The 15,450-nt window shown below is 47.3% G+C and overlaps 20 non-coding genes across 20 annotated transcripts; 1 reads left to right on the forward strand and 19 right to left on the reverse strand.

The window, feature by feature from the left end:
* Positions 1-1,496: 1,496 nt before the first annotated feature.
* On the reverse strand, positions 1,497-1,569 carry trnak-cuu (transfer RNA lysine (anticodon CUU)). The gene has a single exon. It is a non-coding gene; the product is annotated as a tRNA-Lys (tRNA).
* A 227-nt stretch (positions 1,570-1,796) lies between these two features.
* trnan-guu (transfer RNA asparagine (anticodon GUU)) lies at positions 1,797-1,870 on the reverse strand. The gene has a single exon. It is a non-coding gene; the product is annotated as a tRNA-Asn (tRNA).
* Positions 1,871-1,968: 98 nt separating this feature from the next.
* trnak-cuu (transfer RNA lysine (anticodon CUU)) lies at positions 1,969-2,041 on the reverse strand. Its single transcript has one exon. It is a non-coding gene; the product is annotated as a tRNA-Lys (tRNA).
* Positions 2,042-2,924: 883 nt separating this feature from the next.
* trnak-cuu (transfer RNA lysine (anticodon CUU)) lies at positions 2,925-2,997 on the reverse strand. Its single transcript has one exon. It is a non-coding gene; the product is annotated as a tRNA-Lys (tRNA).
* Positions 2,998-4,491: 1,494 nt separating this feature from the next.
* trnak-cuu (transfer RNA lysine (anticodon CUU)) lies at positions 4,492-4,564 on the reverse strand. Its single transcript has one exon. It is a non-coding gene; the product is annotated as a tRNA-Lys (tRNA).
* Positions 4,565-4,977: 413 nt separating this feature from the next.
* Positions 4,978-5,050, reverse strand: trnak-cuu (transfer RNA lysine (anticodon CUU)). Its single transcript has one exon. It is a non-coding gene; the product is annotated as a tRNA-Lys (tRNA).
* A 2,679-nt stretch (positions 5,051-7,729) lies between these two features.
* On the reverse strand, positions 7,730-7,811 carry trnas-aga (transfer RNA serine (anticodon AGA)). Its single transcript has one exon. It is a non-coding gene; the product is annotated as a tRNA-Ser (tRNA).
* A 284-nt stretch (positions 7,812-8,095) lies between these two features.
* On the reverse strand, positions 8,096-8,168 carry trnak-uuu (transfer RNA lysine (anticodon UUU)). The gene has a single exon. It is a non-coding gene; the product is annotated as a tRNA-Lys (tRNA).
* A 602-nt stretch (positions 8,169-8,770) lies between these two features.
* On the reverse strand, positions 8,771-8,852 carry trnas-uga (transfer RNA serine (anticodon UGA)). The gene has a single exon. It is a non-coding gene; the product is annotated as a tRNA-Ser (tRNA).
* Positions 8,853-8,980: 128 nt separating this feature from the next.
* Positions 8,981-9,052, reverse strand: trnah-gug (transfer RNA histidin (anticodon GUG)). Its single transcript has one exon. It is a non-coding gene; the product is annotated as a tRNA-His (tRNA).
* A 264-nt stretch (positions 9,053-9,316) lies between these two features.
* On the reverse strand, positions 9,317-9,398 carry trnas-aga (transfer RNA serine (anticodon AGA)). Its single transcript has one exon. It is a non-coding gene; the product is annotated as a tRNA-Ser (tRNA).
* A 284-nt stretch (positions 9,399-9,682) lies between these two features.
* Positions 9,683-9,755, reverse strand: trnak-uuu (transfer RNA lysine (anticodon UUU)). Its single transcript has one exon. It is a non-coding gene; the product is annotated as a tRNA-Lys (tRNA).
* Positions 9,756-10,356: 601 nt separating this feature from the next.
* Positions 10,357-10,438, reverse strand: trnas-uga (transfer RNA serine (anticodon UGA)). The gene has a single exon. It is a non-coding gene; the product is annotated as a tRNA-Ser (tRNA).
* A 128-nt stretch (positions 10,439-10,566) lies between these two features.
* On the reverse strand, positions 10,567-10,638 carry trnah-gug (transfer RNA histidin (anticodon GUG)). Its single transcript has one exon. It is a non-coding gene; the product is annotated as a tRNA-His (tRNA).
* A 264-nt stretch (positions 10,639-10,902) lies between these two features.
* On the reverse strand, positions 10,903-10,984 carry trnas-aga (transfer RNA serine (anticodon AGA)). Its single transcript has one exon. It is a non-coding gene; the product is annotated as a tRNA-Ser (tRNA).
* Positions 10,985-11,941: 957 nt separating this feature from the next.
* On the reverse strand, positions 11,942-12,023 carry trnas-uga (transfer RNA serine (anticodon UGA)). The gene has a single exon. It is a non-coding gene; the product is annotated as a tRNA-Ser (tRNA).
* Positions 12,024-12,578: 555 nt separating this feature from the next.
* trnak-uuu (transfer RNA lysine (anticodon UUU)) lies at positions 12,579-12,651 on the reverse strand. The gene has a single exon. It is a non-coding gene; the product is annotated as a tRNA-Lys (tRNA).
* Positions 12,652-13,252: 601 nt separating this feature from the next.
* Positions 13,253-13,334, reverse strand: trnas-uga (transfer RNA serine (anticodon UGA)). The gene has a single exon. It is a non-coding gene; the product is annotated as a tRNA-Ser (tRNA).
* An 822-nt stretch (positions 13,335-14,156) lies between these two features.
* trnar-ucg (transfer RNA arginine (anticodon UCG)) lies at positions 14,157-14,229 on the reverse strand. The gene has a single exon. It is a non-coding gene; the product is annotated as a tRNA-Arg (tRNA).
* A 450-nt stretch (positions 14,230-14,679) lies between these two features.
* trnap-ugg (transfer RNA proline (anticodon UGG)) lies at positions 14,680-14,751 on the forward strand. The gene has a single exon. It is a non-coding gene; the product is annotated as a tRNA-Pro (tRNA).
* The last annotated feature ends 699 nt before the right edge of the window (positions 14,752-15,450 follow it).

A 15,450-nucleotide genomic window follows, 5' to 3' on the forward strand; every position in this document is an offset into this window, starting at 1 on the left:
TAAGAGTCTCATGCTCTACCGACTGAGCTAGCCGGGCTTCTGATGCGTTCATTCTAGTCACTGTTTTGATCAATACCTTCCCTACCTGTGTAAAGTTTGATGCTGATTTTAAGTCAACTGGAATAAGTAACTTGGCCGATCCAGGCACTGGACAACAAACTTCTGCTAAATCCTGATGTCATCTTGTAACGCCAGACAGCACGTGGCCCAGGATCATTGCCCGGTGCACGTGTTAGCAGTTGCAAGGCAGCAAAAGCATTCGTCCTTCCCTGGGTAGGCTCGAACCACCAAGCTTTGGGTTAACAGCCGAACATGCTAACCGATTGCCCCACTGAGACTCAGACACCAAACCGACTGTTGTAGAAAACCTGAACTTTGTCTCACTTGGTCTGCAGGATGAATCCAAATGAAAGCTGCCGAAAAGAGAGAGAAAGGTAACAGAAACAGCCAACGTAGGGCTCAAACCCACGTCACTGAGATTAAGTGTCTCATGCTCTCCCGTCTGAGCTAGCCGAGCTTGTGAGACACTCATTCTAGTCACTGTTTTTATCAATACCTTCCCTACCTGTGTAAAGTTTGATGCTGATTTTAAGTCAACTGGAATAAGTAAATTGGCCAATAGAGGCACTGGACAAAAAACTTCTGCTAAATCCTGATGTCATCTTGTAACGCCAGACAGGGCTTGTGAGATGCTCATTCAAGAGAAAGTCACTGTTTTGATCAATACCTTCCCTACCTGTGTAAAGTTTAATGTTTTTAATGTTATCCTGTAACGCCAGACAGCACGTGGCCCAGGATCATTGCCCGGTGCACGTGTTAGCAGTTGCAAGGCAGCAAAAGCCTTCGTTCGTCCCTGGATGGGCTCAAAGCAACAACCTTTTGGTTAACAGCCGAACGCACTAACCGATTGTGCCACAGAGACTCAGACTAAATATACCAACTGTGGTAGAAACCAGAACTTTGTCTCACTTGGTCTGCTGGATGAACCCAAATGAAAGCTGCCGAAAAGAGAGAGAGAAAGGTAACAGAAACACCCAACATGAGGCTTGAACTAACATCACTGAGATTAAGTGTCTCATGCTCACCCGACTGAGCTAGCCGGGCTAGTGAGAAACTCATTCTAGTCACTGTTTTGATCAATACCTTCCCTACCTGTGTAAAGTTTGATGCCGATTTTAAGTCAACTGGATCCAGGCACTGGACAACAAACTTCTGCTAAATCCCAGTGTCATCTTGTAACGCCAGACAGCACGTGCCCCAGGATCTATGCCCAGTGCAGGTGTTAGCAGTTGCTAGGCAGAGAAAGGCTTAAATCGTCCCTGGGTGGGCTGGAAACACCAACCTTTCGGTTAACAGCCGAACACGCTAACCAATTGCGCCACAGAGACTTCGAGAGCAACCCAGCTGTAGTAGAAATGCTGAACTTTGTCTCAATAGGTATGCTCGAAGAATCCAATTGAAAGCTGCCGAAAAGAGAGAGAGAAAGATAACAGAAACGCCCAACGTGGGGCTCGAACCCACGACCCTGAGATTAAGAGTCTCATGCTCTACCGACTGAGCTAGCCGGGCTTCTGATGCATTCATTCTAGTCACTGTTTTGATCAATACCTTCCCTACCTGTGTAAAGTTTGATGCTGATTTTAAGTCAACTGGAATAAGTAACTTGGCCGATCCAGGCACTGGACAACAAACTTCTGCTAAATCCTGATGTCATCTTGTGACGCCAGACAGCACGTGGCCCAGGATCATTGCCCGGTGCACGTGTTAGCAGTTGCAAGGCAGAGAAAAGCTTAATTCGTCCCTGGGTGGGCTCGAACCACCAACCTTTCGGTTAACAGCCGAACGCGCTAACCAATTGCGCCACAGAGACTTCGAGAGCAACACAACTGTAGTAGAAATGCTGAACTTTGTCTCAGTAGGTATGCTCGATGAATCAAATTGAAAGCTGCCGAAAAGAGAGAAAAAAAACACCCAACGTGGGGCTCGAACCCACGACCCTGAGATTAAGAGTCTCATGCTCTACCGACTGAGCTAGCCGGGCTTCTGATGCGTCTATTCTAGTCACTGTTTTGATCAATACCTTCCCTACCTGTGTAAAGTTTGATGCTGATTTTAAGTCAACTGGAATAAGTAACTTGGCAGATCCAGGCATTGGACAACAAACTTCTGCTAAATCCTGATGTCATCTTGTAACGCCAGACAGCACGTGGCCCAGGATCATTGCCCGGTGCACGTGTTAGCAGTTGCAAGGCAGCAAAAGCATTCGTCCTTCCCTGGGTGGGCTTGAACCACCAAGCTTTGGGTTAACAGCCGAACATGCTAACCGATTGCCCCACTGAGACTCAGACACCAAACCGACTGTTGTAGAAAACCTGAACTTTGTCTCACTTGGTCTGCAGGATGAATCCAAATGAAAGCTGCCGAAAAGAGAGAGAGAAACGCCCAACATGGGGCTCGAATCCACGACCCTGAGATTAAGAGTCTCATGCTCTACCGACTGAGCTAGCTGGGCTTCTGATGCGTTCATTCTAGTCACTGTTTTGATCAATACCTTCCCTACCTGTGTAAAGTTTAATGGTTTTTTTTATGTCAACCGGCATTTAAAAAAATTGGCCGATACAGGCACTGGACAACAAACTTCTGCTAAATCCTGATGTCATCTTGTAACGCCAAACAGCACGTGACCCAGGATCTATGCCCAGTGCAGGTGTTAGCAGTTGCTAGGCAGAGAAAGGTTTAATTCTTCCCTGTGTGGGCTCGAACCACCAACCTTTCGGTTAACAGCTGAACGCGCTAACCAATTGCGCCACAGAGACTTCGAGAGCAACCCAGCTGTAGTAGAAATGCTGAACTTTGTCTCAATAGGTATGCTCGAAGAATCCAATTGAAAGCTGCCGAAAAGAGAGAGAGAAAGGTAACAGAGACGCCCAACGTGGGGCTCGGACCCACGACCCTGAGATTAAGAGTCTCATGCTCTACCGACTGAGCTAGCCGGGCTTCCGATACATTTATTCTAGTCACTGTTTTGATCAATACCTTCCCTACCTGTGTAAAGTTTGATGCTGATTTTAAGTCAACTGGAATAAGTAACTTGGCCGATCCAGGCACTGGACAACAAACTTCTGCTAAATCCTGATGTCATCTTGTAACGCCAGACAGCACGTGGCCCAGGATCATTGCCCGGTGCACGTGTTAGCAGTTGCAAGGCAGCAAAAGCCTTCGTTCATCCCTGGATGGGCTCAAAGCAACAACCTTTTAGTTAACAGCCGAACGCACTAACCGATTGTGCCACAGAGACTCAGACTAAATATACCAACTGTGGTAGAAACGCTGAACTTTGTCTCACTTGGTCTGCTGGATGAACCCAAATGAAAGCTGCCGAAAAGAGAGAGAGAAAGGTAACAGATACACCCAACTTGAGGCTTGAACTAACGTCACTGATATTAAGTGTCTCATGCTCTCCCGACTGAGCTAGCCGGGCTAGTGAGAAACTCATTCTAGTCACTATTTTGATCAATACCTTCCCTACCTGTGTAAAGTTTGATGCTGATTTTAAGTCAACTGGAATCAGTAACTTGGTCTATCTAGGCACTGGACAACAAACTTCTGCTAAATCCTAATGTCATCTTGTAACGCCAGACAGCACGTGGCCCAGGATCATTGCCCGGTGCACGTGTTAGCAGTTGCAAGGCAGCAAAAGCATTCGTCCTTCCCTGGGTGGGCTCGAACCACCAAGCTTTGGGTTAACAGCCAAACATGCTAACCGATTGCCCCACTGAGACTCAGACACCAAACCGACTGTTGTAAAAAACCTGAACTTTGTCTCACTTGGTCTGCAGGATGAATCCAAATGAAAGCTGCCGAAAAGAGAGAGAAAGGTAACAGAAACAGCCAACGTAGGGCTCAAACCCACGTCACTGAGATTAAGTGTCTCATGCTCTCCCGTCTGAGCTAGCCGAGCTTGTGAGACACTCATTCTAGTCACTGTTTTTATCAATACCTTCCCTACCTGTGTAAAGTTTGATGCTGATTTTAAGTCAACTGGAATAAGTAAATTGGCCAATAGAGGAGGCACTGGACAAAAAACTTCTGCTAAATCCTGATGTCATCTTGTAACGCCAGACAGGGCTTGTGAGATGCTCATTCAAGAGAAATCACTGTTTTGATCAATACCTTCCCTACCTGTGTAAAGTTTAATGTTTTTTTCAAGTCAACTGGAATAAAAAAAATTGGCCAATCCAGGCACTGGACAACAAACTTCTGCTAAATCCTGATGTTATCTTGTAACGCCAGACAGCACGTGGCCCAGGATCTATGCCCAGTGCACGTGTTAGGCACAGTTTGCAAACTTTCGGTTAACAGTCGAACGCGCTAACCAATTGCGCCACAGAGACTTTGAGAGCAACACAACTGTAGTAGAAATGCTGAACTTTGTCTCAATAGGTATGCTCGAAGAATCCAATTGAAAGCTGCCGAAAAGAGAGAGAGAAACGCCCAACGTGGGGCTCGAATCCACGACCCTGAGATTAAGAGTCTCATGCTCTACCGACTGAGCTAGCTGGGCTTCTGATGTGTTCATTCTAGTCACTGTTTTGATCAATACCTTCCCTACCTGTGTAAAGTTTAATGGTTTTTTTTTATGTCAACTGGCATTTAAAAAAATTGGCCAATACAGGCACTGGACAACAAACTTCCGCTAAATCCTGATGTCATCTTGTAACGCCAAACAGCACGTGGCCCAGGATCTATGCCCAGTGCAGGTGTTAGCAGTTGCTAGGCAGAGAAAGGTTTAATTCTTCCCTGTGTGGGCTCGAACCACCAACCTTTCGGTTAACAGCTGAACGCGCTAACCAATTGCGCCACAGAGACTTCGAGAGCAACCCAGCTGTAGTAGAAATGCTGAACTTTGTCTCAATAGGTATGCTCGAAGAATCCAATTGAAAGCTGCCGAAAAGAGAGAGAGAAAGGTAACAGAGACGCCCAACGTGGGGCTCGGACCCACGACCCTGAGATTAAGAGTCTCATGCTCTACCGACTGAGCTAGCCGGGCTTCCGATACATTTATTCTAGTCACTGTTTTGATCAATACCTTCCCTACCTGTGTAAAGTTTGATGCTGATTTTAAGTCAACTGGAATAAGTAACTTGGCCGATCCAGGCACTGGACAACAAACTTCTGCTAAATCCTGATGTCATCTTGTAACGCCAGACAGCACGTGGCCCAGGATCATTGCCCGGTGCACGTGTTAGCAGTTGCAAGGCAGCAAAAGCCTTCGTTCGTCCCTGGATGGGCTCAAAGCAACAACCTTTTAGTTAACAGCCGAACGCACTAACCGATTGTGCCACAGAGACTCAGACTAAATATACCAACTGTGGTAGAAACGCTGAACTTTGTCTCACTTGGTCTGCTGGATGAACCCAAATGAAAGCTGCCGAAAAGAGAGAGAGAAAGGTAACAGAAACACCCAACTTGAGGCTTGAACTTACGTCACTGAGATTAAGCATCTCATGCTCTCCCGACTGAGCTAGCCGGGCTAGTGAGAAACTCATTCTAGTCACTGTTTTGATCAATACCTTCCCTACCTGTGTAAAGTTTGATGCTGATTTTAAGTCAACTGGAATCAGTAACTTGGTCTATCTAGGCACTGGACAACAAACTTCTGCTAAATCCTAATGTCATCTTGTAACGCCAGACAGCACGTGGCCCAGGATCATTGCCCGGTGCACGTGTTAGCAGTTGCAAGGCAGCAAAAGCATTCGTCCTTCCCTGGGTGGGCTCGAACCACCAAGCTTTGGGTTAACAGCCGAACATGCTAACCGATTGCCCCACTGAGACTCAGACACCAAACCGACTGTTGTAGAAAACCTGAACTTTGTCTCACTTGGTCTGCAGGATGAATCCAAATGAAAGCTGCCGAAAAGAGAGAGAAAGGTAACAGAAACAGCCAACGTAGGGCTCAAACCCAAGTCACTGAGATTAATTGTCTCATGCTCTCCCGTCTGAGCTAGCCAGGCTTGTGAGACACTCATTCTAGTCACTGTTTTTATCAATACCTTCCCTACCTGTGTAAAGTTTGATGCTGATTTTAAGTCAACTGGAATAAGTAACTTGGCCAATAGAGGCACTGGACAAAAAACTTCTGCTAAATCCTGATGTCATCTTGTAACGCCAGACAGGGCTTGTGAGATGCTCATTCAAGAGAAAGTCACTGTTTTGATCAATACCTTCCCTACCTGTGTAAAGTTTAATGTTTTTTTCAAGTCAACTGGAATAAAAAAAATTGGCCAATCCAGGCACTGGACAACAAACTTCTGCTAAATACTGATGTCATCTTGTAACGCCAGACAGCACGTGGCCCAGGATCATTGCCTGGTGCACGTGTTAGCAGTTGCAAGGCAGCAAAAGTCTTCGTTCGTCCCTGGATGGGCTCAAAGCAACAACCTTTTGGTTAACAGCCAAACGCACTAACCGATTGTGCCACAGAGACTCAGACTAAATATACCAACTGTGGTAGAAACGCTGAACTTTGTCTCACTTGGTCTGCTGGATGAACCCAAATGAAAGCTGCCGAAAAGAGAGAGAGAAAGGTAACAGAAACACCCAACGTGAGGCTTGAACTAACATCACTGAGATTAAGTGTCTCATGCTCTCCCGACTGAGCTAGCCGGGCTAGGGAGAAACTCATTCTAGTCACTGTTTTGATCAATACCTGCCCTACCTGTGTAACATTTGATGCTGATTTTAAGTCAACTGGAATAAGTAACTTGGTCAATCTAGGCACTGGACAACAAACTTCTGCTAAATCCTGATGTCATCTTGTAACGCCAGACAGCACGTGGCCCAGGATCATTGCCCGGTGCACGTGTTAGCAGTTGCAAGGCAGCAAAAGCATTCGTTCTTCCCTGGGTGGGCTCGAACCACCAACCTTTCGGTTAACAGTGTAGTGGAAAGTTGCACTGGATCTCGACAAACATCTTCTAGGTTTCAAAAAAGAGGCTGAGGTCTTCGAAGTTCTCAAGTTGAAGCAGTTTATTGTTACAGCAGAGATGGTCGATCGAGCTCTCTCCCCCTCAATGTCCAAAAACCCACAGTTTATATACAGTTTCTTATCCATAGGTATCATGAGATATGATTTAACATCACCCTATTCCCGGCTCCAATAGCATCCTAGCTTTTTAATTAATGGCTGTATGTTTTTCTGTTTTTACATATCTTAAAGGTCACATAGCATGTGCTTACAATCATGTGTTTGCATATGATCATGATGTTTCCATATTTTCTAAATGATTCTCCTTATGTATGCTATTTTGACGAGGGTTGTTTTTGTCTTGTTCAACATATACATTGTCTAAATGTATTGCATACGCTCTGTCATAATGTTTTCACTTTGGCGCATGACCTGCTGTGCTTCAATTGTAAGGCCCTCAATTATAAGGCCCTGCATGTTTGTATGTCTCTTCTGCATCACTTGAATATAGGTCTTTCTATAAGTTTTAACAGTATATTTTAATAGTAATCTATATTTTAATAGTGGCAGATTATATAGTGATTACATAATAAAGTTCCACTATAATGACTGTACGGTCGCGGCAAACCACTGTCGCTCACCCACAGCTGCCTGGTCACTAAGTGACAGGGGCTTGTTTGTGAGTTGCAGAGGAGGATTCCAATTACGTATAGGAGGCTTGAAAGAAAAGAGAACAACAACGTAAGTGGACGTGCAAAACAACGTAGTCGGCAGGATTCGAACCTGCGCGGGGAAACCCCAATGGATTTCTAGTCCATCGCCTTAACCACTCGGCCACGACTACAGACGTCTGCTTTCTCTCTCCTGCTGAGGTGGCAACCAAGCACAGGGTCAACAGGGGTAGAGGAAGGTGCACTAGCTCTAGTGCAACTTTTCCGTACAATCTCTGGGAAGCAGGGACAGCATAGCTCTCTAATCTAACAAACTCAGCTAACTTCATGGGCACTCTTTCCACACAAGCTGATGATCTGAATTCAGAGCAACGTGCTCTCGCAGGCCACACCACAATGGACAGCCACCAAGTGATATGAAAAGAACAACGAGGTCTCTGACAAACAGACAGGCCTTCGCCCGAACAGGGACTTGAAACCTGGACCCTCAGATTAAAAGTCTGATGCTCTACCGACTGAGCTATCCGGGCTCCTGTCTGCTGAGGCACCTGTTTGCGGAGTTGGACCTCTGCAAGCCCCTTGCCGGCTAACAACACTTTCTCATCACAGCACAGACCTGCGTCCTCTTAAAAAAAACAGATGCAGGCGTCCTCCAGGAAACGGCGTTTCAGAGCTGTGCCATGCCACTGCTGAGCTGCACCGTGAAAGACCTTGAAGTCATTAGGTGTTACCAAAGCCATGGTCCAAAAGCATGGCCAAAAGCACATTTCGCCTGGGCCTTTTGGAACTGTGCTAGCATCAGTCTTGAAAAGAGCTGTGCATAAAGCAACTCTCCAGAAGCAGATGGAGTGGGGAAAATGTGCCACAAAGGGACAGCCAAAACGGACTGGGCGACTTGGAAAAAAAACTATCAAATCCCAATCTTGATGAGCCGTACAAGATGTTGCTGTCGATTTATTGAACGTTTCTCTAGGCAACATCAGAGTGTAGGGACTACAAAAAAAGCTAAATTGCGACTAGTCGCTGGACTTGAATTATTCAATATGGGATTAAACACGCAGGCCCGCAACCAAACGTCGCAAAAGCCACAGTTCCTCTCACAGAGAGAAAAAGCAAAAGCAGCTGGCTGTTCCGTAGTCGGCAGGGTTCGAACCTGCGCGGGGAGACCCCAATGGATTTCAAGTCCATGGCCTTAACCTCTCAGCCACGACTACGCATGGTGGCAGCTCGTTGACTTTTTCTGCTGAATGTGGGCAACATTGAACGCAGCACAGTTGGGGTATAAATGGCCTGAGGTTGTAAAAAGCAGCACAAGCATTGCTCGCAGTTAACAGGAACACGCTGCCATGACCCGGATTCGAACCGGGGTTGCTGCGGCCACAACACAGAGTACTGACCACTATACGATCACGGCACACCGCTCGCTCACCGATAAGCTCTGCAGCTGCCTGGACACTAAGGGACACTGGTTTGTGACCGCGATTCAAACTGGGATTTCTCTGGCCACAACACAGAGTACGGATGACTGTACGGTCGCGGCAAACCACTGTCGCTCACCCACAGCTGCCTGGTCACTAAGTGACAGGGGCTTGTTTGTGAGTTGCAGAGGAGGATTCCAATTACGTATAGGAGGCTTGAAAGAAAAGAGAACAACAACATAAGTGGACGTGCAAAACAACGTAGTCGGCAGGATTCGAACCTGCGCGGGGAAACCCCAATGGATTTCTAGTCCATCGCCTTAACCACTCGGCCACGACTACAGACGTCTGCTTTCTCTCTCCTGCTGAGGTGGCAACCAAGCACAGGGTCAACAGGGGTAGAGGAAGGTGCACTAGCTCTAGTGCAACTTTTCCGTACAATCTCTGGGAAGCAGGGACAGCATAGCTCTCTAATCTAACAAACTCAGCTAACTTCATGGGCACTCTTTCCACACAAGCTGATGATCTGAATTCAGAGCACCGTGCTCTAGCAGGCCACACCACAATGGACAGCCACCAAGTGATATGAAAAGAACAACGAGGTCTCTGACAAACAGACAGGCCTTCGCCCGAACAGGGACTTGAACCCTGGACCCTCAGATTAAAAGTCTGATGCTCTACCGACTGAGCTATCCGGGCTCCTGTCTGCTGAGGCACCTGTTTGCGGAGTTGGACCTCTGCAAGCCCCTTGCCGGCTAACAACACTTTCTCATCACAGCACAGACCTGCGTCCTCTTAAAAAAAACAGATGCAGGCGTCCTCCAGGAAACGGCGTTTCAGAGCTGTGCCATGCCACTGCTGAGCTGCACCGTGAAAGACCTTGAAGTCATTAGGTGTTACCAAAGCCATGGTCCAAAAGCATGGCCAAAAGCACATTTCGCCTGGGCCTTTTGGAACTATGCTAGCATCAGTCTTAAAAGAGCTGTGCATAAAGCAACTCTCCAGAAGCAGATGGAGTGGGGAAAATGTGCCACAAAGGGACAGCCAAAACGGACTGGGCGACTTGGAAAAAAAACTATCAAATCCCAATCTTGATGAGCCGTACAAGATGTTGCTGTCGATTAATTGAACGTTTCTCTAGGCAACATCAGAGTGTATGGACTACAAAAAAAGCTAAATTGCGACTAGTCGCTGGACTTGAATTACTCAATAATGGATTAAACACGCAGGCCCGCAACCAAACGTCGCAAAAGCCACAGTTCCTCTCACAGAGAGAAAAAGCAAAAGCAGCTGGCTGTTCCGTAGTCAGCAGGGTTCGAACCTGCGCGGGGAAACCCCAATGGATTTCAAGCCCATCGCCTTAACCTCTCGGCCACGACTACGCATGGTGGTAGCTCATTGACTTTTTCTGCTGAATGTGGGCAACATTGAACGCAGCACAGCTGGGGCATAAATGGCCTGAGGTTGTAAAAAGCAGCACAAGCATTGCTCGCAGTTAACAGGAACACGCTGCCATGACCCGGATTCGAACCGGGGTTGCTGCGGCCACAACACAGAGTACTGACCACTATACGATCACGGCACACCGCTCGCTCACCGATAAGCTCTGCAGCTGCCTGGACACTAAGGGACACTGGTTTGTGACCGCGATTCAAACTGGGATTTCTCTGGCCACAACACAGAGTACGGATGACTGTACGGTCGCGGCAAACCACTGTCGCTCACCCACAGCTGCCTGGTCACTAAGTGACAGGGGCTTGTTTGTGAGTTGCAGAGGAGGATTCCAATTACGTATAGGAGGCTTGAAAGAAAAGAGAACAACAACATAAGTGGACGTGCAAAACAACGTAGTCGGCAGGATTCGAACCTGCGCGGGGAAACCCCAATGGATTTCTAGTCCATCGCCTTAACCACTCGGCCACGACTACAGACGTCTGCTTTCTCTCTCCTGCTGAGGTGGCAACCAAGCACAGGGTCAACAGGGGTAGAGGAAGGTGCACTAGCTCTAGTGCAACTTTTCCGTACAATCTCTGGGAAGCAGGGACAGCATAGCTCTCTAATCTAACAAACTCAGCTAACTTCATGGGCACTCTTTCCACACAAGCTGATGATCTGAATTCAGAGCACCGTGCTCTCGCAGGCCACACCACAATGGACAGCCACCAAGTGATATGAAAAGAACAACGAGGTCTCTGACAAACAGACAGGCCTTCGCCCGAACAGGGACTTGAACCCTGGACCCTCAGATTAAAGTCTGATGCTCTACCGACTGAGCTATCCGGGCTCCTGTCTGCTGAGGCACCTGTTTGCGGAGTTGGACCTCTGCAAGCCCCTTGCCGGCTAACAACACTTTCTCATCACAGCACAGACCTGCGTCCTCTTAAAAAAAACAGATGCAGGCGTCCTCCAGGAAACGGCGTTTCAGAGCTGTGCCATGCCACTGCTGAGCTGCACCGTGAAAGACCTTGAAGTCATTAGGTGTTACCAAAGCCATGGTCCAAAAGCATGGCCAAAAGCACATTTCGCCTGGGCCTTTTGGAACTATGCTAGCATCAGTCTTAAAAGAGCTGTGCATAAAGCAACTCTCCAGAAGCAGATGGAGTGGGGAAAATGTGCCACAAAGGGACAGCCAAAACGGACTGGGCGACTTGGAAAAAAAACTATCAAATCCCAATCTTGATGAGCCGTACAAGATGTTGCTGTCGATTAATTGAACGTTTCTCTAGGCAACATCAGAGTGTAGGGACTACAAAAAAAGCTAAATTGCGACTAGTCGCTGGACTTGAATTACTCAATATGGGATTAAACACGCAGGCCCGCAACCAAACGTCGCAAAAGCCACAGTTCCTCTCACAGAGAGAAAAAGCAAAAGCAGCTGGCTGTTCCGTAGTCGGCAGGGTTCGAACCTGCGCGGGGAAACCCCAATGGATTTCAAGTCCATCGCCTTAACCTCTCGGCCACGACTACGCATGGTGGTAGCTCGTTGACTTTTTCTGCTGAATGTGGGCAACATTGAACGCAGCACAGCTGGGGCATAAATGGCCTGAGGTTGTAAAAAGCAGCACAAGCATTGCTCGCAGTTAACAGGAACACGCTGCCGTGACCCGGATTCGAACCGGGGTTGCTGCGGCCACAACACAGAGTACTGAACACTATACGATCACGGCACACCGCTCGCTCACCGATAAGCTCTGCAGCTGCCTGGACACTAAGGGTCACTGGTTTGTGACCGTGATACAGACGTCTGCTTTCTCTCTCCTGCTGAGGTGGCAACCAAGCACAGGGTCAACAGGGGTAGAGGAAGGTGCACTAGCTCTAGTGCAACTTTTCCGTACAATCTCTGGGAAGCAGGGACAGCATAGCTCTCTAATCCAACAAACTCAGCTAACTTCATGGGCACTCTTTCCACACAAGCTGATGATCTGAATTCAGAGCAACGTGCTCTCGCAGGCCACACCACAATGGACAGCCACCACGTGATATGAAAAGAACAACGAGGTCTCTGACAAACAGACAGGCCTTCGCCCGAACAGGGACTTGAACCCTGGACCCTCAGATTAAAAGTCTGATGCTCTACCGACTGAGCTATCCGGGCTCCTGTCTGCTGAGGCACCTGTTTGCGGAGTTGGACCTCTGCAAGCCCCTTGCCGGCTAACAACACTTTCTCATCACAGCACAGACCTGCGTCCTCTTAAAAAAAACAGATGCAGGCGTCCTCCAGGAAACGGCGTTTCAGAGCTGTGCCATGCCACTGCTGAGCTGCACCGTGAAAGACCTTGAAGTCATTAGGTGTTACCAAAGCCATGGTCCAAAAGCATGGCCAAAAGCACATTTCGCCTGGGCCTTTTGGAACTATGCTAGCATCAGTCTTAAAAGAGCTGTGCATAAAGCAACTCTCCAGAAGCAGATGGAGTGGGGAAAATGTGCCACAAAGGGACAGCCAAAACGGACTGGGCGACTTGGAAAAAAAACTATCAAATCCCAATCTTGATGAGCCGTACAAGATGTTGCTGTCGATTAATTGAACGTTTCTCTAGGCAACATCAGAGTGTAGGGACTACAAAAAAAGCTAAATTGCGACTAGTCGCTGGACTTGAATTACTCAATATGGGATTAAACACGCAGGCCCGCAACCAAACGTCGCAAAAGCCACAGTTCCTCTCACAGAGAGAAAAAGCAAAAGCAGCTGGCTGTTCCGTAGTCAGCAGGGTTCGAACCTGCGCGGGGAAACCCCAATGGATTTCAAGTCCATCGCCTTAACCTCTCGGCCACGACTACGCATGGTGGTAGCTCATTGACTTTTTCTGCTGAATGTGGGCAACATTGAACGCAGCACAGCTGGGGCATAAATGGCCTGAGGTTGTAAAAAGCAGCACAAGCATTGCTCGCAGTTAACAGGAACACGCTGCCATGACCCGGATTCGAGCCGGGGTTGCTGCGGCCACAACACAGAGTACTGAACACTATACGATCACGGCACACCGCTCGTACGCGCTGCTGTGACCGGGATTCAAACTGGGATTTCTCTGGCCACAACACAGAGTACGGATCACTGTACGGTCGCGGCAAACCACTGTCGCTCACCCACAACTGCCTGTTCACTAAGTGACAGGGGCTTGTTTGTGAGATGCAGAAGAGGATTGCGAAACAACGTAGTCGGCAGGATTCGAATATGCGCAGGGAAACCCCAATGGATTTCTAGTCCATCGCCTTAACCCCAATGGATTTCAAGTCCATCGCCTTAACCTCTCGGCCACGACTACGCATGGTGGTAGCTCGTTGACTTTTTCTGCTGAATGTGGGCAACATTGAATGCAGCACAGTTGGGGCATAAATGGCCTGAGGTTGTAAAAAGCGGCACAAGCATTGCTTGAAAGACACGGGGTACTTGAAGTCAAGATCTTCATTACCAAAGCTTAGCGGAACCATTTAGGTTTGTTACGTGACAGTGAGATTCAAGCAAGTTTGGATGAATCTTATTTGAAGTGTGCAGCAAGTCTGAGAATTCGAAGCTAACTATTGTCCTCAGATCATCACGCCTAAGTTTTGAGAAGACCAGTCGGAATTGTTTCACACAACTTAAATGTAACCCAACAAAGACAACCCAGATGGGACTTGAACCCACTATCCCCAGCTTCGAAGGCTGATGCCTTATCCATTAGGCCACTGGGTCAACACTAGTCTTTGTCATATCTGATGTATGGCTCAGGAAGTTCTTGTTACTCAGAAAACATTTCTTTAGGATCCCTATGCCATATTGCATTCAGACGATCTGATGTTTACACCTAATGACAAAACAGCTTCTCTGAGGAGTTTTCCATTGTCATGTCTTTTTGACCTAAGGGTATGAACCTAGCTTTTTAAAGGTAATACTGGATTGTCTTGCACAGTCAACCTAAAAGGAACTGCATCAAAGACAACCCAGTTGGTACTTTAAACCCACAATCCCCAGCTTCGAAGGCTGGTGCCTTATCCATTAGGCCACTGGACTGTTTTATACTTATTGTGAACTGTAATATGCCTCCAGGGAGTTTCTGACACACGTAACAAAAACAACATAAACAAAGAGTAGATTGGATTGGTCTCACAGAATTTTTTGTGGCACTGCAGACTGCTTCTACTGGGCTTGTTGGTCTAGGGGTATGATTCTCGCTTTGGGTGCGAGAGGTCCCGGGTTCAAATCCCGGACGAGTCCTACGACAGTCATAGAAAAAGCAGCGGTGCTGTGCTATCCATGATGTTTCTATGTTAATTGTAGCAGCTTTTGCTGTGACTTTACTTAATGAACATTTAGTGGACTTCTGATCTAAATCAGTCTAACATGTACAATTATACAGACAAAAAAAGGAGCGGCAATGATTCGGTTGATAGATTTGTTTACGGATCTTGAACAACCCACCAGCTTTATATGTAAGCACCATTTTGTCTTTTTACACCGTCTCCTCTCTGTAGGCACCATGCAGGATTCGAAATGGCCTTTCGCGTTAGGTATCTCGTTACCCTTTTAGTCATAATAGGTAATATGCATGGCAATGCAGGAAGTTAATGACATGCAAACACATCTCAAGAAGGTTTTCACAGCTACCGTGTTTCATCCACCAAACATTGCTCCCAAATTGAAGTGAGACCTTCAAAGACAACCCAGATGGGATTTGAACCAACAATCCCAAGCCCCAGAGGTTGATGCCTTATCCCTCGGCCACTGGGCCATTTCGGCAATCATTTGTCATGGATTTTTTGTATGCCTTCAACAAGATGCCAACGAAAAGGAACCGGGTAACACTTTATTTTGATGGTCCCCCTTTAGATAGTCTGCTGACCGTAAGTTACTTTTCAAGTTCTTATCTGTTTACTTTCATCTGGATAGTATCTGTAGATTGTCTTTAAATGTTCT

The sequence above is a fragment of the Danio aesculapii genome, chromosome 4 (genome assembly GCF_903798145.1).
Source record: "Danio aesculapii chromosome 4, fDanAes4.1, whole genome shotgun sequence".
NCBI classification, from domain to species: domain Eukaryota; kingdom Metazoa; phylum Chordata; class Actinopteri; order Cypriniformes; family Danionidae; genus Danio; species Danio aesculapii.